A 15,185-nucleotide genomic window follows, 5' to 3' on the forward strand; every position below is an offset into this window, starting at 1 on the left:
ATTTCCCAGTTGATTGTTAAGCAAAGTAAAGACAAAGGCTATTTCCCAGAAACTCTTTTCTAACTAATCCTTCCCCAGAACACTGCTCAGTTCTCATCATTTTCAGGGTCTCTGTGTCCAAAGCTGCTGCTTTGTCAAGAGGCTGTGTCTGGAACTTTTGGAGAAACTTTCCTAGCCAAAAGATTTTGACCGGGATGGAGCTGGTCAATGAACTTTCCTTAAATCAAGACAGGCCAAATTGGTCAGGATTTAGCAGATCAGATTAGGCTACCAGAGTTCTATGGCAGAGCTTTTAACCTGGGATCCACACATTCCTCCAAAGGGCCCATGGGTGGGAAAACATTTACATCTTTATTTTCACTAACTGAAAATTAGCATTCCTTTCTACTATGAATCTGGCAACAAACCACATTAGTGTTAGCAGTGCCTGTGACTCTTTGTCACCAACAGAAAGATGTATTTTTGTCACATTTTAGTTGTTATATAGAGCTTGAAATAGTCACACTCATCACAATTTCAAATTAGTTGACTTTAGACTTGTGAGTAGATCTTTTTAAAAATGTTAATAAGGAAACACAGATATCACCCTATATTGGTCATTCATATATGTCCCCCTGGAACCTGTGGATGTGACTTCATTTGAATAAAGGATCTTTACAAATGTAATTGAGTTAAGGATCTTGAGATCATCCTGGATTAAGGTTGGCCTAATGACAAGTGTCCTTAGAAGAGAAGAGAACTGGAGAACACTCAGGGCAGAAGGCGATGTAAAGACAGGCAGAGGTTGGGTTGATGTGTGTATAAACCAAGGAACACCTAAGATTGCTGGCAACACCAGAAACTGGAAGAAGCAAAGAAGGATTCTCCTCTCGACTCTTAGGAGGAACATGGCCCTGTTGATACCTGGATTTCATACTTCCAGCCTCCACAACTGTAAAAGAACAGATTTCTGTTTTATTAAGCTACCTAGTTTGTAGCAATTTGTGACGGCTACCCTGTGAAACTAATATAGGGAACAAGGAAGAGACCAATCTGACAGAGTAAAAAGATTGTTATAAGAGTGAAACATAAAATTGGAAATGTAGGGTTGGTCCAAACAGGAAAGCCATTGTTTGATTGTGTACTGCTTGCAATGAGAACAATTAAAGGTCTGGGGAAAGAACTCGCAACCTGATAAAACCAACGTTCCTGACGAATTAATCTAGTAATTAAAGCTGTTTAACCTGCAGGGTGTGAATAGAGTTAGGGAAACCACCTTTAATTTTAGCAAAATTAAGTTAGGAGGTAAGGAAAATCTGGATCAGTAGGATAGCTTCAGAAAGAAAAGGAACTGGGTTCATGCGGTAAAGATCACAGGAAGAACCAGGAAGGCCTTGATACGAGCTCTGTAGGACCGTGAAAAGGGAAGTGTGTCAATACTGACTTTAAGATTTGAGCTTGAGTCACTGATGTGTATTGCATCTAGGGTCAAGTGATATATTGGCTTTTACTAATTTATGTTTAAATTATATTATTTTTTATTTAACAACTTTATTGAGGTATATTTTACATATAAAGTTTACCTATTTCAAGTATACAATTCAAAGATTTTTAGTAGCTCTATCAAGAGGTGCAATCATTACCATAAATCAGTTTTAGAACATTTTCATCCCCCTAATAAGATTCCTCATGCTCATTTATAGTAGATCCCAGCAGCATATACCACCAACCCCAGGCAACTACTTTTCTACTTTCTTTCTCTATAAATTTGCCCTTTTTGGGAAATTTTATATAAGTGAAATTACACAATATGTTGACTTTTGTGTCTATTGTATTTTGAAGTTCATCCATCACATAGTTCCTTTTTATTGCTGAATAATGTTACATTGTATGGGTAGACCACATTTTGTGTATCCATTCACCAGTTGATGGACATTTGGGTTTGTTTCCATTATTAGTTGGTATGGACATTCTAGTGCAAGTTTTTGTGTGGATGTATTTTTGTCTTAGGTAGAAGTAGATACCTAGAAGGAGGATTGTTCAGTTGTATGGGAATTTTATGTTTAACTTTTCAGAAACTGTGAAATTGTTTTCCAGAGTGGATATGCCATTTATATTCTCATCAGCAATGGATGAAAGATCCCATTTCTCCACATTCTTGCCAACATTTATTACTGTCTATCTTCTAGACATTCTAGCAGGTGCAAAATGATATCTCATTGGAGTTTTAATTTGCATTTCCCTAATGAATAATGATGTTAAACATCTTTTCATGTGCCTATTAGCCATTCATATATCTTCTTTGGTCAACTCTCTTTTCATGTCTTTGCCCAGTTTTTGATTGAGTTTTTTATCTTTTTATTATTAAGTTGTAAGAGTACTTTATATATACTGGATACAAGTCTTTAATTTGATATGATTTTTGCAAATATTTTATCTCATTCTTTTGCTTGTCTTTTCATTTTCTTAATGATGTATTTTAAAGTGCAAAAGTTTAAAATTTTGATGAGGGCCATTTATCTTTTTTTTTTTGTATGCACTGTGTTTTTGTTATCATATGTAAGATTTTTTTTCCTACCCAAAATCGAGAAGATTTTCTCTTATGTTTTCTTCTAAAAGCTTTATTGTTGTAGGTCTTGCATTTACATCTATGGTTCAAACTCAATTGACCATAAATATAAGATTTATTTCTGGACTCTCAATTCTGTTCCGTTGCTCTATATCTATCTTTACGCCAGTACCACACTGTCTTGGTAACTATAGCTTTATGGTAAATTTTTAAATTGGGACATGAAAGTCCTGCAATTTGTTCTTTTTCAAAATTGTTTTGGCAATTCTAGATGTTTTGTATTTCCACATAAGTTTCTGAATCTGCTTGTCAATTTCTGCAAAACAAACAAAAAAACCTGTTGGAACTTTGATAAGAGTTGCATTGAACCTCTAGATTAATTTGGGAAGAATTGCCACTTTAGCAATATTGAGTCTTTCTTTTCATGAATATAGAATATCTCTCCATTTATTTAGATCATCTTTAAGCAAGGTTTTAAAATTTTCAGTGTAAAAGTCTTGCATTTCTTTTAAATTCATTCCTAAGTATAATTTTCCTTGTAATGCTATTTCGAATAGAATTGTATTCTTAATTTCATTACTGAATTTTAAATTTCTTGTATATACCAATTTAGTATCCCACCTATTTTTAAATAAATACTTTTTAAATTAATGGATTGGCATGTGAATGAGTAAGAGGAAAATTTTCAGCCAAAAGAGAGAAAAAGAGTAAGCTTCAAGATAGATTTATACAGCATAAGCTTGTTATTTCAATTTAATGTTCGTGAAGGTCCATGATTTGTGGAGTTTGCGACAGAGTTTATAATGCCTATCTCATCCAGTGGCTGTAAGATTGAAATAGAATACCATATTAAAGTTCCTGCCACAGATATGACCTTCAAATGCTCTAGGGCTGGTGTTTAGAATGGGAGCATTTTGGGCAGGAGTAAAGCTGGTTTAGTACTTACAGCTTTCTTGTCAACCTGGGGAACCATGGGGTTGTCAGGACTATTCTTCATAGATATTGTGGCTCTCCTAAGAATTTTTTAAAGTTGAATCTTTCTCTTGCTATTTCTTTACTCTTGGTTCTCCTTTCTATTCTCTCTACTTAAGTCAATTTGAATAATTGTTAATATCTGGGTTCATCTCAGGCAAAAAGTTTTAGAAAGTAAATTAATGCATTCCTCTATTGAATCTTTTATTGCCTTAACTAGAACAGCGCTGATTTTTTTCATCTTGTACTCCTTTCAAATGAGAGGAAAACTTTATTTATTCATTGGTTCATTTATTTATTCAATCAGCCTTCCCCATTTATTGAGTGCCTACTATCTGCCAGGCTCTGTGCTAGTTGGGGGACGATCCCCCAGAAACAAATGGGCATAATAAGTCTTTTGCCATTTTCTGTGTAGAGAAGACTGAGTCTTCCAAGAATAGAAGAAAGAACAATGCCGGTGGCTTCAGAAAATATTGTTCAGATCAGGATAAATAAGGGCCATGTGAAAATCTGCTGCTTCATTAAGTTCCCTCTCTGGGTTAGAGATTTTTTTGAAAAAGTTTCACCATCTGGCTGATGTTTCTGCTCAAAGGCACCTTTGAGTGGTACACAAAAATATGGAATTAAGTAACGGTGTGTTTTTCTAGATCTCTTCTTCAAACTTAAGGGATACTAGCCCCAAATATTCCACTTATTAACTGTGTAACTTTGGGCAAGTCACTTCACTTCCCTGCACTGACAGGTCAGGGAAAGTGATCAGAGAGAACTTTTCTTACTCTAAATTCAATCTTCCAGCTCTTCTTAACTCCTTAGACTATGAGTTTTTGGGTGGTGGAGAAGAGAGGAAGATGAAAAAAAAAGAGAGGAATCTTTTTCAGATGGCTTCATGTTTTCAGGATATGATATGGGGCATCCAAGACATAAGTGACTGAAGAATAAATGACTTAGAGAGTATGGACCAGGAACTGGGCATGCATGGCTCTAATCCTTCCCCTCTCTTTTACTTTTGAGGTTAAATTGCAGTGAACATAAATTTTGGTCTGAAGTTTGTTTTGCAAGATAGGTTCCCACATGGGGAGGGGTGTGGTTGTCCACTTTTGCATATGACTGGGTGGATAAATAAATCTACCTGACTCCGGGGTTCAGCATTAGGCTGCCCATTGTTGTTTTTCATCTAAGCCACATCTTCTACCCTGGCCTTTCTTTATCTACGATGATGATTATGACTGTGGTGAGGGTCATGATCGTGATCATGATAATAATAAATATACTGTTTTCCATGAGCCTGATGTCTTTTGATTCAAAACTCAAGAGAGGAAAGCAGTAGTGCTGTTTACTGAACCTCCACAAACTTCAACGCATGTCTTTATCATTAATTGTCTCCTGAGTTTTAGTAAGGAAAGGAGCAAAGAGGGGGCCTAAAGTTGCTCAAGAAATATTCTGCGGAGACTTTGGAGGTGCAGATCAGCAGGTACACAGCCTTCCGAAAAAGAAGTCAAGAGGCAAATTTAGAATATTAGAGGAGCTTGGCAAATGTGAATCGGATGACTACTTTATTTTATACTTTAAAATTAGTTTCTCTCCTCCTGGGGTACAACTGGAGTATTTCCGGAATCAGTCAATCGCTGTTGTAAGGATATGGTGGTTCAGGCACTTTCAGCCATCATTACGCAAAAAAAATCTGAACAGTGCATTTGTCATTTAGTCTCAGTTTGTACTTGTAATTCCTGTATTCTGGTTCATAGAAATAAATTATATTAAGAGAAGGAAACTTTTTGTAGCTCCATAAACCTTTTACTCTCATATTTAAAACATAAATTTGAAAGGGAAATTCTATATCCTAATTAGTGGGTATCTTGAAATGATTATTCCAAATTATATTTATTGGAAAACATCACTAATTCTGAGTATTTGGGGGGAGACCAAGCTGGGGTTGTTTCACTTTATTCTCCTCCGTGGTAACTTTGGATGAATTGTAAATGTACACCCCTGGCTCCAGTTCTCTCTTGAGGCTTTGGACACCTATTTCTAACTGCCTGCTGGACCCTTCCAGATTAACAGCCCACCCTGAAGTCAACAGATTCACATTCCAACCACACAACTTCCTCTTCCTGCTATGACTTATTAGCTCAGCATGGAGGGACCTGGAGAGTATTATGCTAACTGAAATAAACCAGTCAGGGAAAGACAAATATCACATGATCTCACTTAACTGTGGACTCTAATGAACAAAATAAATTGACCAACAAAATAAGTCCTGAGGCATGGAACAGACTGACACCTCAGGGTGGGGTGGAGGTGGGGATGAAAAGAGAAAAACCAAAGAACTTATATACTTATATCTATAGCCCATGGACACAGACAATAGTGTGGTGAAGGCCTAACAAGGCGGGGGGGAGTAGGGGATGGGCAGAGGGCAGGGGGGAATGGGGGACATCTATAATACTGTTGACAATAAATATATATATTAAAAAAAAAAGACTTCAGTCCCAGGAGTCACCAGGCTGCTTTGGGGGATGCCCCTCTGCTCCTCCATCGCCTTCCCCTGCAGCCTCTCTCAAAGTGCCTGCACCTAAACTGCTCCTCTGGTCTCATTCTCAGTCTCCTTGGACCATCACTGATTATGTCTCACACGAGTGACAGTGAGAGCCTCCTGTCCACCTCCTCCACGCCATCCTGAACATCATGACAAAGTTTCTGGAGCAATCTTGCTAAAATAAAAATTTAATCATGTCACTCCAGTAATCAAACCTATTCTGTTTCCTCATGACCTACAGGAGAGATTTTCGAGTTGCTAAACAGGACATGTAAAGAGGCCTGTCATTCTGATTACTGTTTCCCTTCTTAGCCATATCTTCCTCCGTCCCTCCTTCCTGTGAACTCAACTCCCCTTACCCAGGGCTGTCTTTAGCGTCTACCACTCACCCCTCTCCATCTCTGTGCCTTCTCGTCTTCTAGTTACTGCTGCGGGCGTTGCCATTCCCCGGAGACAGGCTGAGCCTCTCTTGAATGGGTGGGGATGCTCTTCAGTTATTTTCTAAAGCCTCTCCGGGGTAAGTTTAAAGTTCCTCTTCAGACACTCTTTGAAGAGCTCAGCTCTGTGCCTGCACCAGTCGGAACCAGCCAACAGGGGAACGGGAAAAGAAAGAGCTTCTAGAAAGTACAAAGCTCCGCTCTGCCCCTGCTCCGGTGGACACCAGCTCACCACGGGAACCTGGACGGCAACGAAGTCTCCTGTGGGCGGCGTGAAGAGCCCGCCGTGTGAGCCAGACCCCAGCAGCAGTCCCGGGCCCTGCAGCCCTCAGCACGCGCTCCCTCGGTGCATCGAGCTCCCTCCCTTTCTCCTTTCCAACCACCTCGTTTTCAGCAACCCTCTTTTGAATCCTTTTGCCTCTTCTCCTGATATTTCTCGTGGGGAAGGGGAGGGCAAGAGCCCCTCGCAGGTGACGCTTCGGTCACTACCTGCATCTCGTATGGCCTTACTAAATGCCGCTTCCTCCAGCAGCCTTCTTTCCTAACTTATCGGGAATCGCATTTTCTCCTTGTAGAGCAACTACCATCCAGGACCTGCCCTCCAACCTAGGATGTCATTTCCGTGCACATCAACCAAGTGAGCTTCCAGCTGTGAGTTGCTGCCCGAGGACTGTCCTCTGCACTGGAACCAGGACAGGCCACAAGAGCAGGAGTTTTTATTTTCCAGAGTAACGCTCAACCGATGAATCAAGCGAGCTGGGGGACAAAACCCAGGTGTCCTCGCCCCTCAGTTAGGGTAACTGAGGCATCTTCTGTACTGTGTCCCAGAGTTCCCCAGCAGGATGAGCCCCAGCAACTCACAGCAGGAATCTGCTCAATAATGCAGCTTTTATTACTGGCTAACTTGCTCTCTTGCTTACCTTTTATGCTCCCTTGGTGGGGGTTTTGGTAACACCCAAATAAACAATAAACACACATATTCTTTTCTCAGGGTCAGCTTTTGGATCAGCTTTTGCTGGAACCTGAAAACCCACACACTGTGTCTATACTCTCATAGCAGGCAGTGTAAGCCGCTCCAATATTAACTTCCTTTACCTTGGGAAATATTCACTTGGGAATCTATCCTAATCCTTGGAGTCAGGAACAGCATCTTCCTCTATATGTTCCTTTCAAAGCCTAGCACAATCTCTTACTTGACGTAGGAGCTCAACAACTAAAGGTGGAGGGAAAGCGTTTCAATAAAGAGGAAAATCTCCATTACAGAACTTAAGAGAAAGGAAAAGTTAAAAATTTCAAATACTTAACAGTAACTCCCTAACAGAGCTATGAGTTAGTTAGAAATCACTTAAGGGTGCTTTAAAATGTTTTTTTAACATAGTTTATTTTTTAATAATCATCTTTATAGCAGTCATTTTTATGCCTACGATAGAAAGGTAAACCAGCAGAGTTCTATCATATTGCTTATACACATTTGAAGTTGAAAGCATTAATGGGGTTTTAACCGTACTTACAAATTTACTTAAACAATAATTGAAATCAGAATCTGTAGAAAGAGTATGTGAAATGAACGGACAGTGTCTGACCATCCCAGTTTTGTCGGCTCATCCTTCAGCGTTTTCTTTTGCCATCACCTCTAATGCAGCATTTATTCACATTTCACTCTCTGTTCACTCCAAAGAGGCAGCCTACAGATCTTTTTTTTCTTGCAGCTAGAAAATCTAATTCACCATAGCAGACACAGCTGCATGTGTTCCCTAAGCTGCTGTAAACATAACCCTTTAAAAGTTAGCTTAGTTAAAGGAAATAAAATAACACAAACAATAGGGGGAAAACATCAGTGTTTTGTGGCCTGGACCCAGCCATGTCTTTCTTACAAAGCTACTCTTTCTGTGTTTGGTATTTCGGCTTTACTTTAATGATCAGCAAGTCCTGGTAATTTCACTTGGGTCCCATCCCTTAGGAAATAGTATTAGAGTTTCCTCTGCCAGTGGCATTTGCAGCCAAGAAGGGTCAAATACTCACTTCAGTTCCCTGGCCAGTCCGCAGATGTGCATGACTTTACAGATGGAGATCGCAGTCAAACACTTTTGAATAGACTGTGCGTGTGGATATGGGCAGAAGGCTTGTGGATGTAGTTCTGGTTCAGAAGCAGTTCCTTGCTAAAATGGACTTGACTTACAATGCAGATGTATATAAAGGAAAAGCATCATGCATGAAACTATGCTCATAGGATTACAGTTCTGGTGTTCTTTTCTCATGTAAAATAAATTTTGGATTAAATAAATTTGAACTTCGCAAGATTTTAAAATTATCGTTAAAGAGCAATGGAGCACATAGTTCGTGAGGGAGTCGCAGCTGCTTTGAAAGATGATCTCTTGAAAAATGTTGTAACCGGCGGGAGTAGGGTGTCCAGGCAGAAGAAATGTGCCAAAAGGGAGGGATCTGCGGACTAGATATTACATTGTTACATTCAGGACCAGCTACATAATCTGAGGCCTGATGCAAAATGAAAATGCAGAGCCCTTTGTCAAAACTTACTAAGAATGTCAGGAAAGTGACAGCAGAGCTTTAAACCAAGTTGGGGGAGGAGGTCTTGTGCGGCTGCACAGGTCCCATGCCCAGGCTGGCCCTGGTTACCCTCCATTTCTTGAGAGTCTTCTCCACAAGGCTTCGTTCTCAGTGGTTCTTGACCAAATAAGGTGTCCCTGGACACACATTTGAAATCTAAAGTATGGCTGAACCTAGAGAGGGCTATGTAAATGTGATTCTGTAATTTCTTAGTATACCTAGAATACCTATCCATACCACAGTGAGAAACATCAAAGGTTTGTTGGATAGGGCTGTTTCTTTTTTTTAAAACATTTAAAAAATATATATATATCTTTATTGATTTAAGAGAGGAAAGGCGAGGGAGAGAGAGAGAAACATCAATGATGAGAGAGTCATTGATTGGCTGCCTCCTGCACGCCCCCAACTGGGGGGGGGACCAATCCTGCAACCCGGGCATGTGCCCTGACCGGGAATCGAACCCTGATCGCCTGGATCCTAGGCCGACGTTCAACCACTGAGCCACGCCCGGCCGGGCAGGGCGGTTTCTTAATAGAACCCCAATAATTCTAGAAGGATATTCTCTCATTCCTTCCCACTTGATTGTCAGTTTTTAAAAACCAAGACCCCAATCTTGGAATCCTAAGGTTTTGTGCAATCATCTACCCCACAGAGTCTGGGAGTGAGGGAGAAATGGCAATTGCACCACTTTATTTTGTCACTCTGGCCTTCCCCACAAGTCCTTCCCTGATTTCCCTTACTGGAACTTAATTCTTACACCCCTTTATTTCAGGACCTCCCACCAGGCAAGTCTGAGTAGCCTCTTCTAGACCTTTCCCCTCTTCCCCATTTCAGTCCCTAAGCAACAGTGCGATGAGAATAGATTTTCATGAGTTAAAGAATTTGTCTTCACTAATCCTGCCCCAAGCTCCACCCCTCTCCTTATCTTGGAGGCTCAGCTGTATCCTTGAGTTTATCCTTGACTTGTATTACTTTATTCTCCCTGGGAACAGAGTGAGAGAATCGAGCAACTTACATTTTCTCTTGAAAGTAATATAAAAATCTAGTGGGTATGTGACCCACCTCTAGTGTGTACATGCAGTTTTGTATTCCTGAGCCAAGTGGGTTTCATGTATCTCCTAAGCCACAATTAATTTGAGAATAGCATGTACTAGTAACCCTGAAAAATTCCAAGAATAGTTCTATAGGAGTGTCTCCAAATTTGATTAGAAATCTTTGCTTGCTGTCGTCATATTTCTTCCAAGTCCTAAAAGCTCATGTGCTGTGTGAATTAATTTTATTATAATTTTTCTAATTAATGTCTTTAAAAAGCATTGACTGTTATGCTTATTGGTGAGGTCGTATGACAAACCAGGGCACTTAACTGAATTTCAGATCAAGTTATGGCACTGGGCAAAGCAAACTTCCAAACACACTGTGATCCTTGTTATCAAAAGCAGTTAAGAAGAAAAAAGTTATGAAAAAGGCATGTTGGGGCAACTTAAATATTAATATCTAGTAAATGGAATAATCCTATCTATCTTGTTAATTTCAGAAGGAAAGTGCCAAAGACTTTTGGATTTTTTTTTAATGGGGAATTTAATAAGAAGAAATTACTACTACTACTACCACTATTACTATTGTAATTATATTTAAGTATTATTTTCGTTTTTAGAATCTTTGACCCCTTAAGGACCAATTATTTTTTAGTGAACTAGAATTTATATACACACACACACACACACACACACACATTATATATATATCTTTATTGATTTCAGAGAGAGGGAGAGGTAGAGAGAGACAGAAACACCGATGAGAGAGTTGTCATTGATCGGCTGCCTCCTGCTCGTCTCCCACTGGGGATCAAGCCCGCAACCCGGGCATGTGCCCTGACCAGGAATCAAACTACGATCTCCTGGATCCTAGGTTGATGCTCAACCCCTGAGCCACACCCAGCCAGTCTGAACTAGAATTTTGTAATAAAATTTTCCACTGAGTTAGCTTTTCACGGAATCTAAGTTATTATTCAATTGATATTTCTACTCAGAAATTGGTAAGACATATTAGATATACATTAGATATGCTGAAGGCATTGGTTTATCCAAATTACCTGTTCTATAGGTGTAAACCTATACCAAACACAATTATCCATCTGTTACTAGTAAAGTAATAACACTGGCCTACTCCACAGGATTTTTGGATTTTATTTAATGTATTTAAACCCAAATTTGTTTTTTATAGCTTTATTGCACTCTAATCAACATAAGAAACTGCATATTTTAAGTGTACATTTGGATAAATTTAAACATATTTAAACACAATGATCACTACCCTAAAGTTTCCTTGTGCCCATTTGTAATCCTTCCCTCCCACAGCTTCTCAAGTTCCCCTTCCTACCATCCCAAGGCAGCCCCTGATCTGCTTTCTGTCATTGTAGATTAGTTAGCATTTTCTAAATTTTTCTGTCTGGCTGCTTTGACTCACCACACTTATCTTGAGATTCATTCATGTGGCTGCATGTTGTTTTCAATCCTTTAGTTCATCTTTACTGCTGACTAGTCTTCTATTATATAGATACACCATATTCAGTTTATCTACTCAGAATCAAATATTTTCTGTATTCTCCTCTAAACTCAATCTTACTTAAATCTTGCCCCCAGGGGAGGCCTCTTGGTATTACAGGAGTTTTGTTGTCAGCGTGTCTAAATCCAAATTCTAACCATGATTCTTGTGAGCTATTTCCTCGCCTGGAAAATGAGTGCAGTGGTTTCCCCTCATCCGTGGGGAATATGTTCCAAGACCCCCAGTAGATGCCTCAACTGCTAGTACCAAACCCATCATATACTATGTTTTTTTTTCCTATATATACATACCTATGATAAAGTTATATTTATAAATTAAGCACAGTAAAAGATTAACAACAGCAACTAATAATAAAGTAGAACAATTATAATGACATACTGTAATAAAATTTACATGAACGTGTTCTCTCTAAATATCTTATTTTACTATATGTACAGCATGGATACACTGGAAAAAAGGATGATTCACATCCCAGGCAGGATGGAGGAGCAAGATTTCATTACACTACTCAGAATGGTGTGGAATTTAGAATTTATGAATTGCTTGTTTCTGGAATTTTCCATTTGACATTTTCTGATGTCAGATAACTAAAACCCTGGAAATGGGAAACCTCAGACCAGGGGGGACTTTATATAGTAATATGTACCTCACAGGATTGTTGGAAGGGCTAAATATATAAAGCACATAGAACAAATATTGACACACAGAAAGTACTCTTTGGGTGGTGGTTATTATGATTACTGTTGTTATTACTACTATTTATTCTATACAACATGTTTGGTAGAACTTCTAGCCTACATTAAACTCTCAATAAATGTTGACTATTAATATTAATTTTACTAATATTACTACAGCACCAAACAACTATTCATTTCCTTTTTTACTTTCCTCTATGTTTTCAATCTCTTTGTTATATACTGTTACTAGTAGTTCCAGTGTTGCCTGACCAGAGGAAGGCAATAGTTCTAAAGTGTGATTCAGGGACCAGCAACATTAACACCAACCTGGAAACTTGTTAGAAATGTGAATTCTCAAGGCCTACCCTAGGAAGGCTGAAACTCTGGGGGATGGGACTGTAATCTGAATTGTAATGAACTTTCCTGGAGATTCTGCTAAATCTAAAGAACTAGAGCAGTGGGGTAATCATCGGGCTTGGGTAGGAGTTAATGCAGGCTCAGTTCACATCAGCTTTCCTGTTAGCAAAAGCACACTGTTGACTAATTGAGCTTAATATCAACTAAAACACTTAAGTCTTTTTCACACTTGTTGCTGCTAATCCCCATATTCCCCATCAAGTACTTGTACAAGATTCTCTTTGCACTGAAGTATAAGTCTTTACATTTATCCCTATTAAACTTAATCTTGTTAGATTCGGCCCATTGCTCCAGTCATGTTTGGGGAAATTTTAGTTCAGCTGGAATGAACCATGACAAAAAAGCAGGGCCTAGAGAAGAAGGAGGGATGTTGCAAGGACAACGTCCTTTTATATATTGGCTAAAAATTAGCCGATGAGATGTGGGCTATGGTAGGCTTCTAATTAAACACTTGAGACTCAGGGAGAGGGGGTAATTTGATTTCAGTTTAATTCAACTAACATTTATTGGGCACCTACCAAGTTCCTAGCTGTGAACAGGTATAGGAGAGGTTTTAAATAGCTCTCTCTTTTTTAGTTTTGTTTTTTTTTTTAATCCTCACCTGAGGACATGTCCATTGATTTTAGAGAGAGGGGAAGGTAGGGAGAGAGAGAGAAACACCTATAGGTAAATAACCCTCTCTTTAATGTCAGATATAAGTAGAGATGAAGGGGTTGTTTATGTTTGGTGTTTTTTTGTTTTGTTTTTTTTTGTTTGTTTTTTGATGTGTGAAACCCAATAGATCAATACTTGTAAGTCTCTCAAGAAAAAAACTAATTCTTTTTTTTAGTGCAAATCTTTTTGCTCTCTCCTTTGTTTACACTTTCACATTTAATTTTCATGCCAATTCAAAGATATAGGAATGATTCCCCCATTTACAGTTGAGGAAAGTTACAACCAGAGGTTAATACATTTCCTCAAGGTCACACAGGTAGTTAGCAGTAGAACTAGAGGAAATCCCAGACCTGTATTGGTTTAAAGAACATGTTGTATATAAGCTTTCTCCCTGAGATTGAGAAAATTAAGCTCTTTAAGTATCAGAACTATCAGCAACTTAACCATAAACAATGCTCTTGGGCTGATTTATAATGAGTAAGTTTACAATCCCCAAAACATTAACATGTCAAAGTTGACCCAATTCTACATACACTAAGAAGTGCATCTAACTATGCTCACAGTCCTAAATTATACAAAACCTTGCATTTGGGTTTATTTTTATTTGCCTCTTTTAAAATGTTAGCCATATATTTTAATTAATATCTATCACAATATTAATATTGTAATTGCAAGTTGTTACTGCTAGCAACCAAATCTTTGGAAAGGATATAATTTCCTCCTCTAGGGGGCAAAACTAACCAATTCTACTCTAGCAGGTAATACCTGCTATATTTTACTATGATATAAAGTGTGTATTTTAATAAAGTAGATTGTAGTATAATGGAAAGTGCACTGGACTTGGAGCCTGAAGACTAAAATTTGGTTCCACTTGCTAGTTACATCATCCCTGGGCAAAAGTTCAACTTTTATAAACCTCAGTTTTGAGATCTCTAAAATGGGGACAATAATATTTGTGGAGTAGTAAGAATTAACTGAAATAATATCTATGAAGGAAGGCACTCTTAGTCTTAAATATTTTATAAATATAATACATTATGCTATATTTTTAATACATATTTTATAAGTTGCCATCAAGAAGAGAAAATGTGAAATATTTTGGAAATATCTGCCACCTACACTTCCACTTAATTGATAGAACAGAATTCAAACTTTTTGAGCTTCTCTGAAGAATGCTTCCATTTTCTTTTTCATAGTTTCTTTTTAACAGTAGAGCTTCCAGTAGAAGTGTTTAAGAACAGTATGGCAAAACTAATATTAAAATACTAGATTTGGTTTGTTAACATACATTTCAAAGATAAATTCTCCTTAACCAGCACTAACATTGTCAATGTTACTAACATCATCATTATAAAAGGACACTCACTAGGTGCCTGTCTTCCTCAAGTTTAAAATTGGAATAACAATTGTACTTTCTTGATAGCGATGTGGTGAGAATGAAATGCCATAGGATGGGTAAAATCCTTAGTACAATATCAGTACTTAATGCACAGACAATATTAGCTATGTTAAAAGATAAACGGAGACACATTTAAAAAGTTAAGAGTTTATTTGGGCAAAAATTGATTCAAATCAAGCCACACAAAAACGGAATTATTTAGGAGCTCTCCAAGCACAGGAACTCAGGTAGATATTTTTATAGAGAAAAAGTGGAAGCAAATGATAAGGAAATGATTGGTTGGTTATCATTTGAAGCCTGCTTGGGTGTTTGTGATTGGTTGTTCTTAGGTTTCAATTTCATAACCTTGAGGCATTTTCAGGCTTAGATTTTGGTATACTTAAGTAGCATTAGAGCCATCTCCGTATAATGG

This window comes from Miniopterus schreibersii, assembly GCF_964146895.1.
Source record: "Miniopterus schreibersii genome assembly, chromosome: 5".
Lineage (NCBI taxonomy): Eukaryota > Metazoa > Chordata > Mammalia > Chiroptera > Miniopteridae > Miniopterus > Miniopterus schreibersii.